Source organism: Schistocerca piceifrons, chromosome 1, assembly GCF_021461385.2.
Source record: "Schistocerca piceifrons isolate TAMUIC-IGC-003096 chromosome 1, iqSchPice1.1, whole genome shotgun sequence".
Taxonomy (NCBI): Eukaryota; Metazoa; Arthropoda; class Insecta; order Orthoptera; family Acrididae; genus Schistocerca; species Schistocerca piceifrons.
The window spans coordinates 452,356,150-452,380,555 of record NC_060138.1 but is presented as its reverse complement, the minus strand read 5'-3'; the positions used below and the strand labels follow the sequence as shown (position 1 = coordinate 452,380,555).

Here is a 24,406-nt window from a genome sequence, read left to right as displayed (position 1 = left end):
CGCCTCTCGTTTCGGTGAAAACAAAACATACTACTTCTACATACCTTTTTACATACACGTTTCGGAACTGTAAACCATCACTAGCGTGGCAGGACATTATTAAATATTGTAACTGCGACCTTTTTAGCTATACAGTACTTACTAATTGCGCCTGGGCTCAAGAACACTCGAGGAATACCAAACTGCGACATTACACAAGATGTTCAAATGGTTCAAATGGCTCTGAGTACTATGGGACTTAACATCTGAGGTCATCAGTCCCCCAGAACTTAGAACTACTTAAACCTAACTCACCTAAGGACATCACACACATCGACGCCCGAGGCAGGACTCGAACCTGCGACCGTAGCAGTCGCGCGGTTTCGGACTGAAACGCCTAGAACCGCTCGGCCACCGCGGCCGGCTACACAAGATGTATCATAATAAATAGCCAAAACTGATGTGGGTGAAAGTATACGATAGTACAAGGGGCGCTCAATAAGCAAAGCACCACTTTCTCCATTGGGTAATTTCGGTTGGATAAAATGCGGAGTTCGTTATGAGAAATGGTCGAATAGTCCCTACAGTTTCATGAGTTTCCCATAGGTGGCGGCGCTTTACGTAGCCTTGAAAATGACTTCTGTAACGGAGGTGTGTTCCAAGCAGAGCGCTGTCGTCGACCTTCTTTTGGCGGAAAACCAGAACATAGGAACTTCCATAACATCTACTGATACGCCCGCTAAACCCGCAGGGCAGAACAGGTGATTAGGTTGGGGAAAGGGCCAAATAAGAGGTCGGCCAGGTTCACTCAAAATTGTAATTAATCTCCCCAACAGCGAACCACCGAAACGAACCACACAACATGAATGGACGTGGCTTGGGTACTTGGAACCACTACTCAACTTTGACGTTCTGGGTCGGTGAACCGCGAAGCTCATAGCGATCTGACAGCTCCACACACGCTCCGACACTGCGCAGGGACCGTCAGCGGACCGAGCCGACTGCACCTTGCGGAGGTAACTTCTCTGGTCCGCAGCAACCGACCGACTGCCTGCTGATCCGTCGCGACTGCAGTGCTAGTGCGTCTCCGACTCACTTCCAGACACACGACGGCGGAAATACTGGCTCGGACCTAACCATGCAGAGGAAACACGCCCACTGGCTAAAAGACATCGCTGCACCAGGAAAGGACCGACCCAAGTTCCACAAGGCGGTAATTGAAGGGGCCCAGAAGCACTCGGAGAACCAGTTACACGTCGGCCGATGAGACGACCGACCTGTCACAGGCAGTACGCCGACAACATTTAAAACAACGTGTCAATCAAAAATCACAAAAATTACACACGGAACCTGACATGCACTTGCACGAAGACCTGAACGATACCCAACAGTCAATAAGCAAGCACGAAGACAAATCGGGGGTCTATGCGCGCGCGCACACGCACACACGTACACACACGTGTACACACACACACGTGTACACACACACACACACACACACACACACACACACACACACACACACAGCCGACTCATGAACGATCGGGGAGCCAAAACGCGTCGTCTGGTAGGACGGCCGACCGACGATCCACCAAGACCGTGGGCCGGCTCAAGTGATGCGTGGCGGCAATGGTCGGGCGAGTCATTTCGGCGCAAACCTCACTGCTCCAACCCGACTGCACCAGTGCCGCATTACAACTCTCCGACTGGCATGTCCGGACTGCGCTCCAGACGCGTTCCAACTGACTGGCAGACCCGAACTCGCGACCCGAACTGGCTTAAGACAGACAACGACCGGGAAGTAATAGCAGTCGAGCAAAGATACTACGAGAGGGGATATATCGATACGCGCTGCTAACGCCGCTCACGGTCAGGCATAGCAGCAACTCAGTGACAGTAGTAATTTAAATTGACGTAGTGAAGTGGAAGTACGTCAAAAACAGGGTGTAAAATACATTATGGCTGGAACACGAGCCACGCACGGCTCATCTACTGAGTCCTGGCAGTGAACAGAAGCACGATGAGTCATTGTGCGCATCGTCTGTCATCAATGCGCTAAGGTCGCGCAAATCCGTCCGATATCTCCCGCGTGCCAGCACGCCGCGCGCAGCTGTGACTCCTGTAATGTTGGGACGTGCGGACAGTCTCATTCGAGTTGTTCGAGGGATCAGTCGGACATTGCATTGCACAACTGGACGTCTCTATTGGTAGCGCTCACAGTCTCGTCCACCAGATGGGGTACTCAAAGGTGTGTGCCCCTAGATTCTTCGTCGACTAACAGAAGACGCAAAGAGCAACGAAGGATAATTTGAGCGGAATTGCTTGCGCGTTACACGCAAGTCTCTGCACTTAAGAGGCGTTCACAAAACTTCATTGGACTGTTCTCTCTCATCGACACATCTGTTTGGCCCAATGAAGGATGCACTCCGCAGGAAGCAGTACATGGATGATGGGGAGGTTGTTGATACAGCAACACGGTGGCTCCGAAGTCGACGAGTAGAGTGGTACCTTGCGGTCATGTGCGCTCGCCCAGTACGGTGGCGTAAGCCCTTCGCTCTGAACGGAGATTATGTTGAAAAACAGGATTTTGTAGAAAAAAGAAGGGGGAATAATATGGTATATTGGAATCCAAAATAAGGCCAGCTGTTTTCATAAAAAAATTGTTGCATTACTTACTGAATGCCCCTCGTATTTCAAATGTAACCTTTTTGATTACCATTTACTATCAGAAACAGGCTTGATCACAAATTATTTATTCCGGTGACCGGTTTCGACCACAATTGTGGTCATCTTCAGACCAATGAGTAAGAACCTCCTTTGGTGATAAATCAGTGTAGTTGTGAGTAGTGATTTATTACCAGGAGGTGGTTCTTACTCATTGGTCTGAAGATGACTACAGTTGTGGTCGAAATCAGTCACCAGAATAGTAAATATTTGTAGTACATTGATCACCGCATACTCCCACAATGTATTCAAAAGTAATTAACTTTTTGATTAAGTCCCCATCCGATTCAGCTCACATTTCACCCATGACTTACTTTAACAAGAAATACACCACTGCTTCAGTACTTTACGTGTTACAATTAACTGTACAATCGTAACTGTTTAAGGAAGTGTTATATAAAGTGTCGTTCACTGATCTGCATCAAATTGCACGTCTCTCTGCAATGAGTTACGCTTTCCGTCGACCACCGATAATCTCGTAAATCTTGTCAAGAGTATACAATTTGCTGCTCTGTGTCGCGTAGCAGTTGTAGACCCAGCGTTCGTTATGGCGAATGCGGAGGTGGTCACAGTATTTCACTGTCTCCCCTCCAATATAATTGGACGTCACCGCTACATTTATCATGCCACATACACCTAGTATTTTTTCTTTATGTTCGAAGTGAGCCACTATGGGCTACGAGTTAATGTGAATGTCATTTCCAATTTTTAGCTCTTGTTCGTCTGGCTTCTGTTCGTCAGTACCTCTTGAGCCCATCACTCGGTGCCTTCTGACAGAGGCCCCTGCTTCGTTTCAGTTCTTCTGTCAGCTTGAAATTTCGCTTGTTCTTCACTGTTTCTCTAAATTCTCTCATATCCATGATTTTGCCCTCTGGGATATCACTTTCTTTTAGATCTTTATCACTTTCATAGAACCATCCTAATCTTTTTGCCTTTGGGCTTACGATATATCATATTTTCTTTGTTAGACAATCATCGAACTTTCTTAAGACGTGCCCACTTAACAAACTATTCTTTTTTCCTCGATATGTTACTGATTCTATCTTTTATACAGTTCCTCATTTGATCTCAAACTTATGTACAGATTAATCAGTCTGTTGCGTAAAAATCCTTAATATCCTGCATCCTCTTTTCACTAATATATCGACTACATATTTTAATGAAACCAAAAATGAAATATATAAAATATTTTTATGTACATAACATTTATCTCAGATGTTAGTACAGTGTTTTTGCTGTTTACATCTGCGCCTGTTGCTCAAATATTTATTGCGTGGAATCCGTACGAAACTGTAGCATCAGTCCATGCTCAAGCATGTCTTGGCAAACGTTTGTAAGAACGCGTAACTCAGTGAAATTACGTGACTCTTACTATTGTGTGTGTTGACATTGAGCAAACACACATTAACTTTCGTTGAGTCAAGCTGATATCCAACTGCACAAGTAGGGCTTTCGGTGCCTCATGTTCGAGTGATGTGCCTGTTAACGATGCCCAGATACGGAACGTTGCCTTATCAGTACGATTCAGACGCGCAGGAAATGTTTCTTTGTCCATGGCTTCCAGCATTCCCGAAGCATAATTCGTGTTTCGAATCACTGTACTTACGCAAAGATCGAAATGTTAAATGTTGTTATCTGCATCTACATTCACTCCGCAAGCCACCTTACGGCGTGTGGCGGAATGTACCTCTGGTACACATCCCCCCTTTCTCTCCTTCTCTGCTCGACTGGAGAATGGTGCATGGGACGAACGACTGTGAATAAACTTCCGTATGAGCTCTTACGAGGCGGGTACCCAATAAAAAACCGGTATTATTTTTTAAAAGTTTATGTTTTCAAATTGTTTACAGAACAACCTTGTCCCCTTCAAAATACTCTCCATTACAACTAATGCATTTGCCCCGTCGGTGTTTCCACTGTTCAAAACATATTTTGTAGTCATCTTCAGAAATGGCTGACAGCTCCTCCCTTATTATTTTTTTCTTGACTTCTTCATTGTTGTCAAGTCGGTGTCCTTTCATGGCTCTTTCCATACGTGGAAACAAGAAAAAGCCTCACGGAGCCAAGTCAGACAAGTAAGGTACGTGGGGCAATGGAACCAAGCCATTTTAGGCAAAAACTGTCTAATGGAGATGGATGTGTATGCAGGTACGTTATCGTGGAAAAACCAGCCTTCAGTCTGCCACAAATCGGGTCTTTTTTGGCGAACACTGTTTTGCAATCTTTTTAAAAGTTAGAAATAAAAGCTTTGATTGACGGTCTGACCTGGGGGAACAAACGCTGAAGAACTACACCCTTAGCATAAAAAAGCAAATCAATATTGTTTAGATGTTTGATGTGACTAGACATTTTTTTTGGACGGGGTTACGATGACGTCTTCCATTTGCTTCACTATAGTTTTCTTTCCAGGTGGTAACCATTGTACCATGAATCAAGAGTAGTAATGCCCTTTGACTGAAAATCTGTATCAGTTTCAAGCTGTTGCGTGAACGCACGACGTGTTTCAACTCGACGTTCCTTTTGATTGCGAGTCAGAACCTGAGGAACAAACTTGGCATCAACACTTTTCATTCCCAAATCTTCCGTTACAATTCGTCGAACTTCCAGTATAACCCACTAACCTCTGACAGTTGATCAGTTGTCTGTCGATGGTCTGTGAGCACAAGCTCTCGATGTTTTCCAATATTTTCGACGACTCGGAAAGTTGATGGACGTCCAGAACGTGGCTTGTCAAAAATCAATGTCGCCATTTTTAAATCGAACACATCACCTGTGCTCTTGAGTTTTTTCCCATAGCAAAGATGGACCTCGCCATGGACGTCGGGAAAGAAGCTGCACATCATGCAGCCTATTGCGCACAGTTTGAGTCGTAACACGACGTCCTGTGGCTGCACGAAAAGCATTTTTCTACATGGTGGCGTTGCTGTGAGGGTTCCTCAGAGCCATAATCCGTAGGTAGCGGTCATCCACTGCAGTAGTAGCCCTTGGGCGGCCTGAGCGAGGCATGTCATCGACAATTTCTGTCTCTCTGTGTCTCCTCCATGTCCTCCATGTCCGAACAACACCGCTTTGGTTCACTCCGAGACGCCTGGGCACTTCCCTCGTTGAGCGCCCTTCCTGGAACAAAGTAAAAATGCGGACGCGATCGAACCGCGGTATTGACCACCTAGGCATGGTTGAACTACAGACAACACGAGCCGTGTACCTACTTCCTGGTGGAATGACTTGAACTGATCGGCTGTCGGACCCCCTCCGTCTAATAGGCGCTGCTCACGCACGGTTGTTTACATCTTTGGGCGGGTTTAGTGCCATCTCTGAATATTCAAAGGGATTATGTGTATGATACAATATCCACAGTCGATGTCTATCTTCAGGAGTTCTGGGAACCGGGCTGATAAACTTTTTTTGATGTGTGTATTTATACTATTACTCCCTTATTCGCAGATATCTCATGCTACCGACTCAGTAACACAAAAATGGTGTTCTTACTCATCAGAGAAACGGTTGTGCACGCATAACTACTAATAAAAATCGATTGTTTGTAGTAAATAAAATAATAAAACCAGTTTTATATACGTACTAGTGTTACTTAAAGGGTTAAACAGAGAGGGGAAATTAAATTTGTAGTTTTGTATATTACAATTACACTGTAATTCTGTCAGAGACGTCACGGAACTAGAAAGAGCAGTTGACCGGAATGGATAGTGGCCTGAAAAGAGGGCAAAAGGATAAAGGGCAAGCAAAATAAAACAAGCATAGCGGATTGTAGTTGAATTAAATGACGCGATATTAAGAGAATTTGGAAGTGAGACACTAAAAGCAATGAACGAGTAAAATGAATGCCTGTGACTTCCATCGAATTTCTGAAATAGAGAACTTAGCATAGAATATAAACTGAAATATTAGGATGCAGCCTTGTGGGGAAGTGAAACGTGGATAATAAGCAGTTCAGACAAGAACACAGTAGAAGTTTTTCACATGTGACGTTACAGGAGAATACTGAATATTAGACGGGCAGATCGAATAAGTAATGAGGGTGTGCTGAATAGAACAAAGAAAAAATTGAAGTTTGTGGCACAATTGACGAAAAGATGGGATTGGTTGTAGGACACATGCTAAGGCACGAAGAAATAGTAGTTTTCGTAATGGAGAGAAGTGGGGAGGGGGGTGGAGGGGCTGTAAAAATTGTGTGTGACAGTAACAAGGAGGTTAAAATGGATGCAATAGTTATGCCGGAATGAAGAGGGTTTCACAGGATAGATGAGTGCGAGGAGTTGCATCAAAGCATCTTCGGACTGAAGACCGCAACAATAACAGGAACAACAACGTCGCTAGGAGTTGTTCCCAATTCAGTTGCGTGTGAAGCTTTGGAAGTTGCTTGATTGCTTGTGTGTGTACTGTAATTAGTCTACCCTTGTCTTCGTGGTCCCTACGGGAGCGATAGTGATACTCTTCTAGACGTACACAGTATAGAGTTGGCGTCTGTCTTCATCAGCACGAGGTGGCGATGGGGCAAGGTATAGGGATGAGAGGGAGGGAGGGGTGCAGCTGCTGGTGCGTTGTGCAGCTTAACCCCTTGACAAGTTGCGCTTCCTCGCGCTTTGCACATACCGGGGCGACGCGACGTGAGCGAGCAGTTCGCCGCGGGACTCGCTTGTAATGAAGACGCCGGCCCGCCGGCTGTTGGACTCTGCCCTCTGCACCGTGTTCGCGTCAGTAAAACCGCCCGCGCAACCTGTGCCCGATCGATGTGCCTCGATAGCGGTGCCGTGTCGACCCAGATGGCGACATGCGCTTCTGTTTCACCTACCCGCTGTCAGTCGAGCTCCCGGGACGAAATATTGTGATCGTAGTGTCCGCGACATGGATCCTCAATAATTAGGCGACTGCCGCCGCGACAAAAGATTAACCTTGCCGTCTCACTGACACCGAGCCCGGGTGTGTGGTCGCAGACGACATCTACTGTACACGACAATTCAGAATGAATGTAGCGGTTACAAACGGTGTAACTACACTACCCGACGAGGAAAGTGAAGCAAAAGGGGAGGGAGAAATAAATGAAACTTCACGAGGTGAGAGGGTATGTGATGTTTTTGCAACGACTTCAAATTCGAGTCAAATTTGCAAAGAACCTGGCAGTATGAGCCTACTTGTCATTATGGCGTTTCGCCCCCTCTGTCCTGGACGTATGCACTGATTCGGTTGAGAAGGGAGTCATAAGCCGTGGCATCCTCTGTTGACGCAAGGCGCCGTAACTGTTCCTTGATATCTTGGGCACTGTCACTGGGGCAGAGTTGACGTCCGAACTAGGCCCACACACACATTCTATCGGGAACACAAACAGATGTGGGGATCTTGGTGGCCACGGGAGTGTCTCAACATGACGCAGCAGTTCACAGAGACACGTTCCATTTAAGGGCGGGGATTCTCCTGTTGAAAAATGTCACTACGGTATTACTGCATGAAAGGCAACTCTTTAGCACGCAGGATACCCGTTACGTTCCCTTGTGACGTCAGAGAGACCCCTCAACCACTACCAGCCGCGACCTACGACGACGCCAAGAGTAAAGCAACTGTACCTCTCCAAAAGATTGGAAGACTGGAACCTCTCCCCAGGTCGCCGCCACATTCGCCGACCATAGTCATCCTGGGTATTGGAGAACCGCAATTCGTCTCTGACCACAGTATGTCATCATTCGTCAGCAGCCCGTGCTTCGTCACAGCACCACTCAGTTGAAGCCGTTTGTCTTGTGATGTTAACAGCAATCTAGGTGTAGGATGTCTAGTCCCTAGTCCGGCTGATGCTAGCCTCCAACCAGTGGTGTTGGGTGACATAGAATATTGCAGGGAGTCCAATTCTTGTTCTCGGAAAGCAGGCGCAGAAGTGCTTGGGGCACAATACGGCGGTGGTAGTTGATGACTGGTATGCGTGCCCTCGAATTCCCATGCGTTCCAACATCTGACCGCTTTTACGTCTGAATCCTCACAAATCTGGATAACTGCACGATTCGACCAGCCGGCCAAATGGAGATTTACAATGAGGCTTCTTGGGAACACCGTCAACGCCACCATGTTGCAAAATGCTTTTCGTGCAGGCACAGGGCGTCGTGTTACTACTCAAACTGTGCGTAATAGGCTGCATGATATGCAACTTCTTTCCCGACGTCCACGGCGAGGTCCATCTTTGCAACCACACCATGCAGCGCGGTACAGATGGGCTCGACAACATGCCGAATGGACCGCTCAGGATTGGCATAGCGACGGAGTCTGTGTCAAAAAAATGGTTCTAATGGCTCTGAGCACTATGGGACTTAACATCTGAGGTCATCAGTCCCCTAGAACATAGAATTACTTAAACCTAACTAACCTAAGTACACCACACACATCCATGCCCGAGGCAGGATTCGAACCTGCGACCAGAGCGGTCGCGCGATTCCAGACTGAAGCGCCTAGAACCGCTCGGCTACACCGGCCGGCGGAGTCTGTGTCGAATGCATATACAATATAGTACCGTGATCTGTTTTAACATTACAATGTGTTCATCGTTAAAAAAATCTGATGTAAACATTACACCATGTACTCTCCCGCGTTTGCTTGAGCCTCATTGGAATTCGTTCCACGTGGAGCGGAAGCCAAGCTGTGCCCAGTACAGTCAAGTACGATCACAAGGATACGTTTTATGCTGTGTTACACGCACACAGAATGAGCGATAATGCGGGATAACAGATTTACCGGGGCCTTTAACTTGGACATCACTGTCCAGCCAGCTGGTCCAACTAAACTGAAATGATGTGACCAGTTGAAATTCAGACTCGAAAGAGAAGAGCAGAGAAACAAAGTAGCTTCGAAGGCCACGTAATTTTTAAAGTGAATGAAATTATATTTGGAAAAACTCCAACACTACCACACGTTTCTTACGTGATTAGACGGAAAGCATAAAATGCTCGTTCTCACCTAAAGTAGTATTCTAGTTACAAACGAGAGTAATGAAAATTCCTGACAAACACAGGGTAATTTATCTGAGGGAGCTATGTGCAATGCAAAAGCATACTGCAGGGATTTCACCCTATTGCAGAATGCTGAAGCCACTGAAGGTACTAATTACAATCAGTCGTCTAGTAATCTCTTAGCCCCTTCCTTATCCGAAACCGAGAAATACATTTCAGTTCTGGAATTGTCGTCTGCTACTTTGATAAAAAATCGATCAACAACAGAATCCATGAAGCCATCAAGTGCCGCATTTTCCTCTTCTTTTATTATGTGCCGTTCTATATGCCGCCAGCGTTCGGCAGTGACATGTGAAAAAGCTGCGTCCGTTAGTTCTAGTGCTTCTGGTAGCTTAACGGGCTTCTTATTTCGCGACAAATGCCCTTACTTGGCTCAGAATCACTTCTATTGGGTTCATATTGTAATGGTACATGGCAAATGTAAAAATGCTTTTGTACGGTGTGGTCGATACTGTGACAATGATTGTTTTTCATGTTTCTGTGACACTTACCTCTCTGGTTCGTACATCTGTGACATAAAACAATGGGCGCAGTCCATATAAAGAGTGATGGGTTTTTCATTTTTGTCCTACAAATTAATTTTTTTATGTTTTTTTTTTAGTTTAAGGAACCTGTATTAACAATCTTCCATAAAATACAGATAATTAAGAATTTATATGTGAAATGAAAACACAAATTTCGCGTGCAATATATAATTAGGAACAAGAAGACGTGCGTTATCCATAAGAAATGGTGATCAGTTTTACAATTACGAAGTGTGTATTTCAAATGGAACGAAAAAAAATAAAAAATGATGAAGAAGGTGAGACTTAACCACTCGAAAAACTGCAAAGCCGATATTTTCCTGTGAATACATGAAAAATATTAAGAACAACCTATTTCTCGGCACTTTTTAACTGTGTTCCACACGCTTGTTTCAGTACGTAGCAGGAAACGGCCTCAGCTATTTTCATACTGCATATTACAGCGCGACAATCAGAGCACAACAGTACAGAGACCGTGACTGAACACGATTTTCGAAGTGAAAACTATGTAGCTAAAGCGTGATTAAGGAAAACGCTGATAGCTGTTAATACATTAAAATATCTTAAAATTTTGTGTAACATAACTTAGTAATACATAAGTAGAACTAGCTCCAATGCGTAACGCCACTAGTGTACGTGTGCAACAGCTTCTGACCAATCATCGCGTTTGTGTTTGCTTACATCAGGTTACTCTTATGACGAACAGAGTATAGTATTTCTTTTCGCTGTCGCTGTTGTTATTGATCTACGACGAAACCTACAGCCGACGCATAGCCGAGTTTTTATCGGGTAGCACCTATAGGATCGTAGGCTTATCGACCTCGTTTGACGCGCGCATCACCATGAAATGCTGTTCATAGGTTCGAAATTTAATCCAGGATACGCAATCTGTACCTGCTATCTTTGATCCGCGATCGCCACACTGAAGTGTGTTTGTGGCAACAGAACTGTGCTGTGGAGTTCCAATTATTCTATCGGCTGCCGGGCCGTGTTTTTGAAACGCATCGCCCTCATAATAAAATGGCTCTGAGCACAATGGGACTTAACATCTGCCGGCCACTGTGGCCGAGCGCTTCTCGGCACTTCAGTCCAGAACCGCACCGCTGCTACGGTCGCAGGTTCGAATCTTGCCTCGGGCATGGATGTGTGTGATGTCCTTAGGTTAGTTAGGTTTAATTGGTTCTAAGTTCTAGGCGACTGATGACCTCAGAAGTTAAGTCCCATAGTGCTCAGAGCCATTTCAACCATCTACACTGATTTTAATTTTGGGAACAAGAAAAAGTCATATAGAGCGATGGGGGCAAAAAGACCCGCGTAAAGATATTTTTGCCGGTCTTAGATTGCTCAAAGAAACTGAAAACCAAATCTATATCTGCAAAGTAGCAAATTTCTATCATCTCTCAGCACGATATTCCGAGTGTACATTCATAACGTCATTAGTGGGTTCCTCGCGGCAGCATGTGTACACTCATCCCAAAAGGGGATGCTCTGCCGCAGTATTGTCAGCAATGGACAGATGTCTTCTGATAGTCAACTACAGCCATTGATGTACTATGTGATTAGAAGGTAACTTTTGTTTGTCTCACATGTAAAGTATAATAAAGAAACGGGCGGAACATATTATTTATAACTAACACTTGTTAAAAGTGAAGAAGGAAATCGGTTTTATAAGTGAACAGTCTCTTATAAAAAAATATGAAAAAAAGAATGAAATAGCAGGAGCGTTTGAATTATGCAACCGAGGAAGTTGCGCAGTGGGCAACGGCCATTGGCGTCATACAGGGCACCATGTTCTGCTTTTAAGTCGATTTCTCCCATCATCAATTCAAATGCTGAGCTGGTTTCTCAGTCTGCCCTCAAGAAAGCACAGCCCACAAATAATCAAACCACAAAAAAGAACGAAATGTATGCGATTCGCGGTCACATAGCGAACACAGCGTTACCACCCACCTTAGTTCACGTGACTGCCCACTAACATATAGGATAGTGAAACACGAGATAGAGAAAGCGCCTTTTGTCATTGGGCAGGATAGTTGCTCCAAATCAAAGTCTTATTTTCATCAAAATGTTTAATAGTTTCAGTGAGACCAGAAACGCATTGCGTTTGGTACAGCTGTAAGGTTCCGTTACGAAACTACCTTGGCACCTGTAAGGTTCCATAATGAAACTAGATGCTATTTCTTAAACAAATATAATTTTTATCACAGCGAGTTTAGCTTCCTGCTTCGCAGTTCAGGTCATAACCACATGCTAGTGGGAGCCAGGTATTGTGGGTTCGAAACTCTGAGAGGAAGAAAATTTCATCAGCCCAGTTTGGCCACTATGGGACGAAATTTTGGGCCGCACTATTCCTGAACTTCAAACCTTAGGCGAGGAATTTGCTACAAATCCATAATCTACCCGCAGTCTCAGATGGTGTGTAGTCATTGAGCCTGTTGGTAGTGATCCGTCCGTCAGTTGGAAAATTTAATTTCTGTTGCTTACTGGGCGTTATTCTAAGCGGGTAGTTAATGTACCGGAACCGGGTTGCGCCCCCTCCCTTCCTTTCATTCTTCACTCATCCAAAACGACACTGACAAAACACTGAACTTCGTAATGAAACATCATGGTCAAGCAAACGACAATCGCTACTTATATGATGGGTTGAACCAGCTTCTCGAAAGGAATGCAGGATTCCGCATTGTTTCTTACCCTCGAAGCCTTTACATGACTGGACTTGGTTCCAAATTAACAAAAGTACGGAATTCCAAACTTGGAATAACCAAACACAGGTCCGTGAAAATATCAGGCATCATCTTGCCGTTTGCTATCATAATTGTACCCAGCAGGAGGGCAGTGGTGGCGGTGGTGGTGCAGGCTGGGGGCAAAGGGGCACTGTTGAGGTTATTGCTGCTGCTTCTTTGGTCGTCAGTCTGAACAGTGGTCTGATGCGTAGTAGTCTACCCCGTGCAAGCCTCGTCTTCTCTGCATAGATTTCGCAACCTACATCCATTTGGGCGTGCTTACTGTATTCAAGTTGTGGTCTCTCCCTCTCTCCTACCGTCTTTACCCCCATCCTTCCAACTGACAGTTCCTTGATGCCTAAGATTTTTTTAATTCAAGTTGTGTCATAAATTTCTTTTTTCTCAAATTCGATTCAGTGTTTCGTCATTTGTTAGTCGGCAACCCATCCTCAGCATTCTTCTACTCTGCTTCTTGTCTGAACTGCCTATCTTCCACGTTACCTCTAAACAAGGCTACACTATAGACAAATACCTTTAGAAAAAGATTTTCTAACACTTAAATTGGTATTTGACGTTCCTACATTTCCAAAACCCAAACTGATGTTCCCCAAGATCTATCTCTACCGGTTTTTGCAGCCTTCTGTAAATACTTGGTGACAATAGCTTGCAACCATGAGGAACCAAACTGACTGACTGACACTTCTACCTTCTTTGGAATGATATTATTACAGTTTTACTGAAGTCTGAAGGTATTTCGCCTATTTCCTATATCTTGCTCACCAGGTGAAATAATTTTGACGTGACTTGGCTCTCCTAAGGACCTCAATAATTCTGAGAGAATCTCGTCTAATTTCGGTTGCCTTTTCCCACTTAGGTCTTTGAGTGCTCTGTCAAAGTCTTCTCGCAGTATCAAATGTCCTATCTCATCTTCACTTATTTCCTCTTACATTTTTATAATATTGTCCTCAAATTTGTTCCCCTAATATAGAACCTCTATACATTCTTTCTACCTTTCAATTTTGTTGCCCTTCATGCAGCCCGCCAGAGACGGTGTGCCAAACGTGTTGTTCGGTTGGTTTCCTAAAATGGAATAAGAGACGAACACAAAAATTGGATATGGGACGGTAGTAAGGATCGAATCCGATCCAAAGGCTAAACAGTTACGTGCACAGTCATCTACACTGTGAGAATAACTGACAATTGTACCTGCTGGGCCGCTTGAATTTTAGCATGCGACGGCCTAACTGACTAACTTGAATGCTAATTCAAAAATGGTTCAAATGGCTCTGAGCACTATGGGACTTAAAATCTGAGGTCATTAGTCTCTTAGAACTTAGAACTAAACCTAACTAACCTAAGGACATCACACACACCCATGCCCGAGGCAGGATTCGAAGCTGCGACCGGAGCAGTCGCGCGGTTCCGGACTGAAGCGCCTAGAACCGCTCGGCCACAGCGGCCGGCGAATGCTAATTAACTCGGAGACGGTGCAGCGTATCGATTTTTTTTGCTTAGCAGTTAATTCACAGCACAACCTACCCTGCAGCACCCTTACAAAGCTTTTCAGGCTGTTTCGGACCACCCTTCAATGTGTGTTGCATCCCCCCCCCCCCCTCCCTCTGCCTCACCGGTAACTCCGATTCTGAGTACGCTCTTGAAATTAGAGGAAAGTGATACTTGTGTTTTTCACGATCTGCGCGTCGGCCGCAAGGTACATATCCTGGCACGAGCCACGATCTCTGCTGACGTAGGAAAGTGCCGCGTGAGAGCACTGCACAGCGTTATCTGTCTACATAAAACCGAATGCCTAACGGCCGGCAAGATAGGATCGCAACCGGTACCGCGAAATCTAGCGCAAGCGGAACGGCGTGCTGTGTGCTTTCTAGCAACAGAAATTCAGAGCGGCTCATCGCCGTGCGAAATTCAATCACAAAACGGGTGGAAATCCTGTCGACGTCCGTGCATACTACACGTCCGAAGGAAAGGCCATTGTCTCGAGGCTTATCAAGGGCTCCGCGCCGAATGAATATGCAACGTTGTTCGCCTGGCCTGACGGAGAGCCGAGCCGGGCTGGGCCGCCGGAAGTTTACGCGTCGAATCGGGCCGGCCGCACTGTTAAAGCGCGCCGAAGACGTACGAATGCGCTTCGGCTGGCGAAGCTCCGCCGGCAGATGGTTTTAGCTCAGCAGGTCGCGCGCGGCGACGGCTGTATACAGAGAGCCACAGGGGCAAGTCCGAGCCTGATAGGTCGGCAAGCCAGACGCCAAACAAACGTCGCTGCCAAAGCGCTGTGCGCGAGAGACACGAAACCTGTGTCGGATCTGACGGCGCCGTCGCCTGCGAATCTAGTGGTAAAACTAGAAGCCGCTATAGCGGTTATAGCAGTATCTGGAGATACTCTTCAGCCTCCTGCTTTTCGGTCACGAAGAGACCTCGAAGATTAGATCAATTACGGCACACACAGAGGCAATTAATCTTTCTTCCCGAACTCCATAATTCATTGGAACTGAAAGAAACGCCAACATTTGGACTGTGCTAAGAACTCTGCCATGCACTTCACAGTGCTTTGTACTGCATAATACTATAAATGATTCGTTCGTTTCCAGACATCTATATTTTCGAAACTATTACAGGTACAAGGATTAAATTTTCACTCTACAGCGGAGTTTGCGCTGATATGAAACTTCCTGGCAGATTAAAACCCCGAGACTCGAACTCTGCCTTTCGCGGGCAAGTGCTCTACCGAATGAGCTACCCAAGCACGACTCACGCCCCGTCCTCACAGGTACAATATGATTGATACACGAATACAACCGTAAACTCGCAAAGTTTCCATTTTGCACTCGACAAATCATCTAGCGTGTCGCTCTGGCCACGTGACACACGGCCAAGACAGTCAAGTTCGTCCCATACCTTGTTGCAACATTGTGTCAGTGGTCATCACAACAGCACTGATGCGTTCTCCGAACTGCTCCCGTGTTCCTGGTAGTCTTTCACGTAAACACAGTCCTTAATGTATCCCAAAAGGAAAAGCTCACAAGGCGTTAGGTTAGGTTTAAGCTACCGGGAGAAGAGAGCAACACCATCTTCATCACAACGCCCAGTTCGGCGCTGCAGATGTTCGTCATTTACTTAGCGAAGAGCATGGATGCTCCAGCGAGGGGTCTTATAGGAAGACGAAATTTTCGGAATCAGCCGTAAGTTGTGGAAACCACTACAAATGCAACATATCAAGATAAGAGGTACCCGTCACAGCCTTCTCAGAGAAAAAGATGGACCATACAGCTTAGTCTGTGACATTGCACAGAAAACATTAACCATACAGCTTCGTCAGTGACGATGTTCAATACCACATGCTCTCACATTGTGGCGATTAACAATTCCAGATAAATGGAAGGTTGCTTCGTCGGAGAATATCAGTTTGGGAGACGTAATGTTCGCCCTCAAGCGCTTCCTGCGTTGCAACGCAAAAGTGAAGGCGATGGCCATAATCTTCCGGTTGTAATTGTTGCACGAACTGCAGACGGTTCGGTTTGGGATGTGACCGCCGTCGCAGGATACTCCACAGAATTTGCTGCGATATTCAAAGTCCGTGGCTTGCGCAGACCGTTGATGATGTTTTTGGACGGCGTGCGAAATGTTCCCTCCCGCTTTCCACGGCTTCATCTATATGTTCACTTTACATGGCGGTTCTTTTCCACAATTCCTTCTGAGTGCACGCTCCACTCTTGCAGCAGATAAACATCTCGCGTATTTCAACACATAAAAGCACTTTTCCTGCTTTGTAGCCATTTTGTCAAGGCAATCGCTCATAACGCCAATTGCCAGCCACACTGCAAACTAGGCTTTATACCTACATAACTCGTATCTGTACATGTATTACTTTGGGAAATACAGAACTCTGACAACGATCGATTCATTTATGCTAGCTCTGCTTATAGTATGTGCCAAACCCTGTACTCTAATCGCACGCGTAAATTCAAATCGACTTCTAATCGTGATACGATCATTCGGAATGATGGGCTAGATCAATATTTCACTACCAGAGCCCAGTACGTTGTACTGGACGGCGAGTTTTCCACAGAATCGAAAGTAACATCTGGTGTGGCCCAAGGAAGCGTACAGAAAGTCTGTTTTCAATACATGATACGTATACATAATTTATCAGATAGTATCAACAGCACTACAACTCTAATCGCTAACGATTATGTTCAGGAGAGTATCGTCGGACGATTGTGTGAAACTGCACAAAGATTTTGACAACGTGTCCATTTGGCGCAAAGAATGGCAGATTCCCTTAAATCAAGGTAAATATGAGATAACGCCTGTGATAAAAGTAAACCAATGGTAATTGTACCAACGATTCTACCACGAAAGCGAAGTTACTAAATACAGATTTCCGAAATTTCTTCGCCAAAGAATACGAAGTAAATATTTCAAAATTTGAATCAAGAATAGAAGTAGATATCCTCCGAGTAGCGAAGCAACTCTAATCACGTAATAAAGGCAAGACTTCCGGTCCAGACTGCTTACCAACTAATTCCTTTCAGAGTACGTTGACATAAAGGCTCCATACTTACCAGTCGTCGACGATAGACCTGCACTGATGACTGGAAAGTTGCTCAGGTCACACCAACACACAAAAAACGAAGTAGGAGTAATCCGGTGAGTTAGACAACCACAGCGCTGACGTCGATTTGCAGTACGATTTTGGAACATATACTGTGTCCGAAGATTATGAATTACTTCGATGAAAACTCTCTCTTGACACACAGCACGGATTGTGATAATACTTATCGTATGCAACGTAACCTGCTCTTTTATTCTCGTGAAGTAATGAGTTTATCGACAGTGGACCTCAAACTCATTCCGTATTTCTAAATTTTCAGAAGGCTTCCGATATCGTTCCTCACAAGCGACTTACAATCAAATTGCTTGCCTATGGAGTATCGTCTCTGTTATGCGACTGGATTCGTTATCTCCTTTTGAGAAAGTTCACATTTCGTGGTAACTGACGGAAAGTCATCGAGTAAAACAGAAGTGATATTTGACGTAGCCCAAGAATGTGTTATAGGCGCTATACCGTTCCTAATCTATACAAATGATTTAGGAGATAATCTGAGCAGTGTTCTTAGATTGTTTGGAGATGATGCTGCCATTAACCGTCTGTTAAGCCATCAGAAGATAAAACCAGTTCCAATATGGTGAAGACAAGATGTCTGTATGGTGCGAAAAGTGACAGTTGACCCTAAATAATGAAATGTGCGAGATACCCACATGAGTACTAACAGGAAGTCGATAAATTTCGGTTACACGATAAATCGCACGAATCTAAAGGTTGTTATTTCAGCTGAGTCCTAAGCACTGCAGTTACGAACACCTTAAACTGAAACGATCACTTAGATAATGTTGTGCAGAAGGCCAACCAGGGAGTGCGCTTTATTGGCAGAAGATGCAACAGGTCTACTGAAGGGACTGTCTACAATACGCTCGTCCGTCTTCAGACCACCGCTGTGCGGCATGGGATCCCTACCAGATACAACTGAAAGAAGACATCGTTAAAATCCAGAGAAGGGCTGCTCGTTTTGTACTACTGAGAAATTGGGGAGAGAGTACCACGGATATAAAATGCGAGTATGGGGGTGACGATTATTAAAAGACGGGCGGTTTTCGTTGCTGCGAGAACTTTTCACAAAATGTCGAGCACCAACTTCCCCCTCCGAATGCGAAAATATTCTGTCTACGCCCACATACATAGGGAGAAATAATAATCATAATGAAATATGACAAATCAGAGCCGTACGCAGATATTTAAGTGTTCCTTTCTCTCGACAGTCGAACGGAAGATGAAGTGAACGTTGTTATATGAACCCCCTGTCAGGCGCCAGGCACTTGAGTGTGAATTTCAGAGCAGTCACGTAGACGTAGATGTATTCGATTACAAGAACACTGATGAAAAAAATGCTCAAATGTGTGTGAAATCTTATGGGACTTAACTGCTAAGGTCATCAGACCCTAAGCTTACACACTACTTGACCTAAATTATCCTAAGTACAAACACACACACACCCATGCCCGAGGGAGGACTCGAACCTCCGCCCGCATCTCGTGGTCGTGCGGTAGCGTTCTCGCTTCCCACGCCCGGGTTCCCGGGTTCGATTCCCGGCGGGGTCAGGGATTTTCTCTGCCTCGTGATGGCTGGGTGTTGTGTGCTGTCCTTAGGTTAGTTGGGTTTAAGTAGTTCTAAGTTCTAGGGGACTGATGACCATAGATGTTAAGTCCCATAGTGCTCAGAGCCATTTGAACCATTTTTCGAGCCTCCGCCGGGACCAACCGCACAGTCCATGACTGCAGCGCCGTAGACCGCCGAACACTGATTAACATCCTGCGTGGAAGTAACACTAAGAGGCAATATGAAAGGCGGCGATGACGTAAAATCAGTGTTAGGGAAGGCGAACGGGACACCTACATTTGTGGGGAAGATTATTGGAAAGACGTCGTGCAGCCGTCAAGGAAAGAGCACGCAAGACGATAGAGCGACCTATTCTAGTGGTCCAGCGGTTGGAGTCATTATCAGGTAGGCATGGTAACAGACGTCGAACGAATTTAGAGCCACGTTGCTACAGAGTGTAACAGAAATGCTTGGGAAACTTAAATGGGGACCTTGGAATATAGACGACGTGGTTTTCGCGGTATGCTCTTGAGTAAATTTAGAAAACATGTATTCGAATAACACTGCGACAATTATGCTGTCATCGTACTCGCGTAACGATCACGAGAAAAAGATAAGCGCGACTGCTTAGGGACATGGACGTTAGTCTGTCCCTCCTCCTCCTCCTCCCCCCCCCCCCCCCCCCGAATGTCCCGTCACGCAGTATGCGAATGGCATAGGGCAGAAAATCTACAATACGCCGCGCTATACATAGTGACTTGCGGAATAAACATATATAGATGAGCACTTGCTCATCCTCCAGCGAAGAAGTAAGATTAGGGTTCAGCATTGCTTCGACGGCTATGACTAGCGACGCAACAGAATTCCGGATTGGGGAAAGATCAGCAGGGGACCGGCCATGTCCTTTTCAGAGGGCCCATCCTGGAATTTTCCTTAAGCGATTTAGGGAAACCACGGAAAACCTAAATGTCTGTGGCCCGTCGCAGATGAACCGCCATCCTGTCGGGTGCGAATCCAGTGCACTAGCTCCATCGGTTTGCTATTTCCAGTTCAGTTTCGTGTTTTTGGCAAGTTCGTCAGTGCAGCAAAATCGAAAAAGATTCAGTCAGAAATACAACCAACTGTAACCAATAACAATTCTTGAACATTTCGTGTAATTACAGCTTCCATCATCAGGTGCGTTTATTTAAGTTAATAAGAACTAGACGATTTGTATATACGACTTTTGTGAGCGAGCTGTGGCACTGTATTTCTGTGGTCACAGGCTGCTTTTGGAGTCGTATTTACACTGCAAGAGAAATATGGAAACGGGTGAAAAACTACTGCTCTGAAACTTGATCGCAGATTATAACTGTGTGCCGGCGCAGAACTCGAAATCAGACCCTTGTGTTTCGCGGTTAATGCTCTTACCGACCAAGCTGTCCAGTCAGGTCCCAAGCGGGAAGCTTTACTTTCGCTAGAGCCCCTCTCCTACCTTCCAAACTTGTCACAAGATATCCTGCTTAACAAGTGGGACTAGCACTTCTGGAAGAAAGGTGGTTGTGAAAAAATGGCGGTCGCCCTCAAAGCTTTACACTGCTGTTGCTAAGCCATTTTTTTCACGTCTTTCTTATGGAAGTGTTTGTCCCTCTTGGTATGCAGGAGAGATCTTTGTTACTGTAGGTCTGGAAGGTGGGAGAGAGGCCGTCGCGAAAGTAAAGCTACCCGCTTGCAACAGAACATAAACTGTTCAAATGTGTGTGTACAATGGTTCAACAAATAACTGCCATGAGAACGAAATCTTCATGTTAATTAGTCCAGAAGGAGTTTGACCAATAGTTAAAATCGATTGTGTACATACAATGCGCGACGGTAGGAGATCTGTTTCACTGTTTGCGAAACTTCGCAGGATTGCTGAAGAATACGTAGAGGTAGGAAAAAGATACCCATTGCTTAGTGAAAATTTATTTAGTCCGTTTTAAAAACGGCCATTTGCTGAGAAATCCATAAATGTCCAATGACGACATAACTTGCCCTTATTTATACTGAACGAAATTCTGCCAAAAGCTCGCACAGAGACCTGTGAGCAGTTCTTCTTCCCAAGCTGTATCCAGGAATGGAGCGGAAATAATTCGCAATGCATGCTACAGTTTAAAAGAAAGTACACTTTGCCAGCAGGTTACAGTGATTCGCAGGTTACATATCTAAATCTGTTTCGTCCACATGACACCAACCAACCCAAAATTAATGCAAGCGTGGGAAGCAGTGCGAAAGTGACCTGATTTATTGGGAAATCTGAAACCTGTGATAAAGGGCTCATGGGGGAGAAACAAACTTCTATGGCACAAACGGAAAATTACAAGATCAGCAAAAACTATTTAAAAAAGCGAAGAAAGAGCTTTACATTAACTGGTCTCTGCTAAATTCCACTAGTTCTCCTCCTAAAATTCCTAAGAATTTCTGTTGTCTAAAAGACTCGTGTTAAACGTTCCAAAAACTGTTTGCAGAATTTGAATATACTATGTTCTTACGTAAGCAACCACAGAATCTAAGGCAATGCATAATCATCTCCAGCGTTTGTAGTGCCAGCGGGTAATTGTAACGAAACAGCAAGAAAAGGAAAATCGATTCCGAAAGGGATCTAAATTTCTGAACACAGCACACTCAAGTAATGGAATGGCAAGCGAATCAGAACGGTGATATAGCTATGCTGTTGCATGTTTAACACGAGAGAAGGTACTGCAGAATGAGCACGAAATACTTCCCAGTGCCACGAAAGATGAACCTTTGTTAAACGATTCGTGATAACATTGTGCTGCGTGTGAGTGACAAAAATTCAAAAGGTGCATTTAGGTCACTGTTACGAAATTTACCGGTGGGTGAAGTATCTTTCCACCAGACTGCCACACTTGCGAAGACGCTGACGACATTACAACTCATGTTTCAGTTGCTATGGTGATGACTTACTGAGGTTTCGATTACAAACTGAAACTGAACTTCTGTATATTTTTGCGAGGTTTCATTTTTGACGCAGGATGAACTGCGGCAGCTCCCTTGGAATCTCCTCATCGAGAAGAAGCGCTTCACAAGAACTGCAAATAATGTTCTATCTTTTCATGGTACATCCGGACTAGAAGCTAGTATTCGGAAATTGCTCTGGGTCTCACATAAGAGCAGAGAGACCAACAACTGCTTCCTCGCCATCACCAAGCGGTCAGCTTTTCGTACAGTATTCGCTTCCAAACTCTGCCAGCAAAGTATCAAGTAGTCTGAGCAGCCTGAGCGGAGTGTTACTGCTGCTGGATATTACCCGCACAGCGGTTTTTGAAATTTGTAACAGGTAGACGGCCAATTGTTGCTGCTGGGTGTAACCTGTTGGTCGCTACAGTGTCTGCTGATGCTATCAGATGTCACGAAAGGGCGACATACACGTTTTTCTACTTACATCTGTTCTTGTTTCCGTCATGTAAAAACTTTTTTCGATGAGAAAACCTAGCGTTGGAGTTAATTACATTAGCCCAATTCCCAGTTAAGAATCATAAACGACATGAATGCTGTCGTAGAGGCTACAGCAAATCGTAGCAGCCTCGGTTCTATCAAACATATCTCTAGTATCTTACATACAATCATTCCTAAAACCCGTAACTGTGGTTACGTTCAGCTGTTAAGGGAACAAATTACTCGTGATATGCCATGAATTGCTTCGAAGTCTTAATTCCATCTTCAGGAGAAATATCTTGGAGAACAGTCCATCAGTGTAACTCTCACGAACGCAACGTCGTTTGAGTTTAAACCGACGCCATACTTTCAGACAGTAATGTAAAGGGAGGGGGGCGACTGCCCTCTAAGATAAAAGTACATTGAAATTACACACAACTGCTAAATTTGTAACAGCGTTGCTTTAGTGGGAGTTGGTCAGCCAAAACCAAGACGGTAGTAGTGTCCGATAAGGCTTTGAGAAAGTATCCGTGTGGTGCAAAAATCGGCAATTAGCTCTGAACGCAAAAAGAGATGCAAAACTGTTTACTCCACGAATCGTAAAAGAACGCGTAGCAACGTCTGACTAATTTAAACAAGACTCGTTAGTCTTTTAGTCAGACCATATAACCACATCTTGCTGTACCACAGCGCAAGAAAATGAAATGGTACAAATACTTAGGCTCAGTTAGATGTGACGTAAGTAGAAGGATTTGGCTCAGTTGTAGAATACATCGGGAGAGATCAGCAAAAATGGCACAGCCTGTACTGGAATACTGTTCAAGTATGTGGGATCCGTGTAATACTCTAAGAGGAGTGTTCACCGAGTATATATAAAGAAGAGCAGCTCGAACTGACGCAAGTTTGTATACTTAGCGACATAACCGTAACGGAAGATTGCTCTCGTGAAAAATGTATTTCGCGAAATTTGTTTTTCAAACCAAAGAATCGGCATTCTGGACGGAAACTACGAATGTACTCTAGTTTCCTACGCATTAGTAGTGTAGAGAACGGGAAGATAAAGTTCAGACCAGTGATAGCCTGCTCGTAACCACGTTTGTAGTAATTCTTGCTCCCCAGTCTCGACTCTTGGAAGGAACGGGAGGAAACTGTGAAATATGGTACAATAAAACGTACACTGTGCCAAACACGTAATAGTGACCTTCAGAGCTCAGATGTAGGCGAGTCGGCAGTGGCGGTACAGAGCACGCAATTCAGTGGTAGCGGCGAGTGGTGAAGCTATGGGAACTAAGCACTGAGGAAAACCCTTGTGAATCGCAAATAACCTTGAGCCGAGGAACAAAGAAATGTTGCGGTAGGAGAGGGAGAGAGAGAGAGAGAGAGAGAGAGAGAGAGAGACTGACTTTGGAAGGCGGTAAGAGGTGGACAGCGGGAGTGGAAGCGAGCGGTGGCGTCGGCGCGAGGCGCTGGCGGCCAGCCGGCACGGTACCTGTTGGAAGGATCAGCTGTAGCAGCGGCGGCCGCAGCAGCAGCAGCAGCGTCGGCGCCGTCTGTGGCTGCGGGCCGTGGGCCATCCTGGCGCGCCACTGCCAGCCTTTGTTCTGGCCGAGCTGCACCGAGCCGCGCCGCGCCGCTGGCACAACCCCTCCCCCTATCTTCCTACCCGCCCCCTCTCCCCTCGCCGCCCCGCGCCGTCCGTCGGTGTGTGTCTCCTCCTCCGCCCCGACGCCCCCGCATCGTCGGGAGCGCTCCGGGCAGTGCTGCCAACGTGGCAGAGCGACAGGCTGGCCCGCCTGGCAACCGCGCCGAGCATCGATCCGGCGCACCGAGGCTGGAGCGGGGCACAAAGGTGCTAGCCGC

General features: G+C 45.6%; 1 protein-coding gene across 1 annotated transcript in view; it reads right to left on the bottom strand.

The window, feature by feature from the left end:
• Window positions 1-24,139, bottom strand: part of LOC124792094 (kinase D-interacting substrate of 220 kDa) — a 389,808-nt gene extending 365,669 nt beyond the window's left edge. The window contains exon 1 of the mRNA XM_047257915.1: window positions 24,036-24,139. The gene's annotated coding sequence lies outside the window, so the exon portion shown is untranslated. The remainder of the gene's footprint in view (window positions 1-24,035) is intronic.
• Window positions 24,140-24,406: the final 267 nt, after the last annotated feature.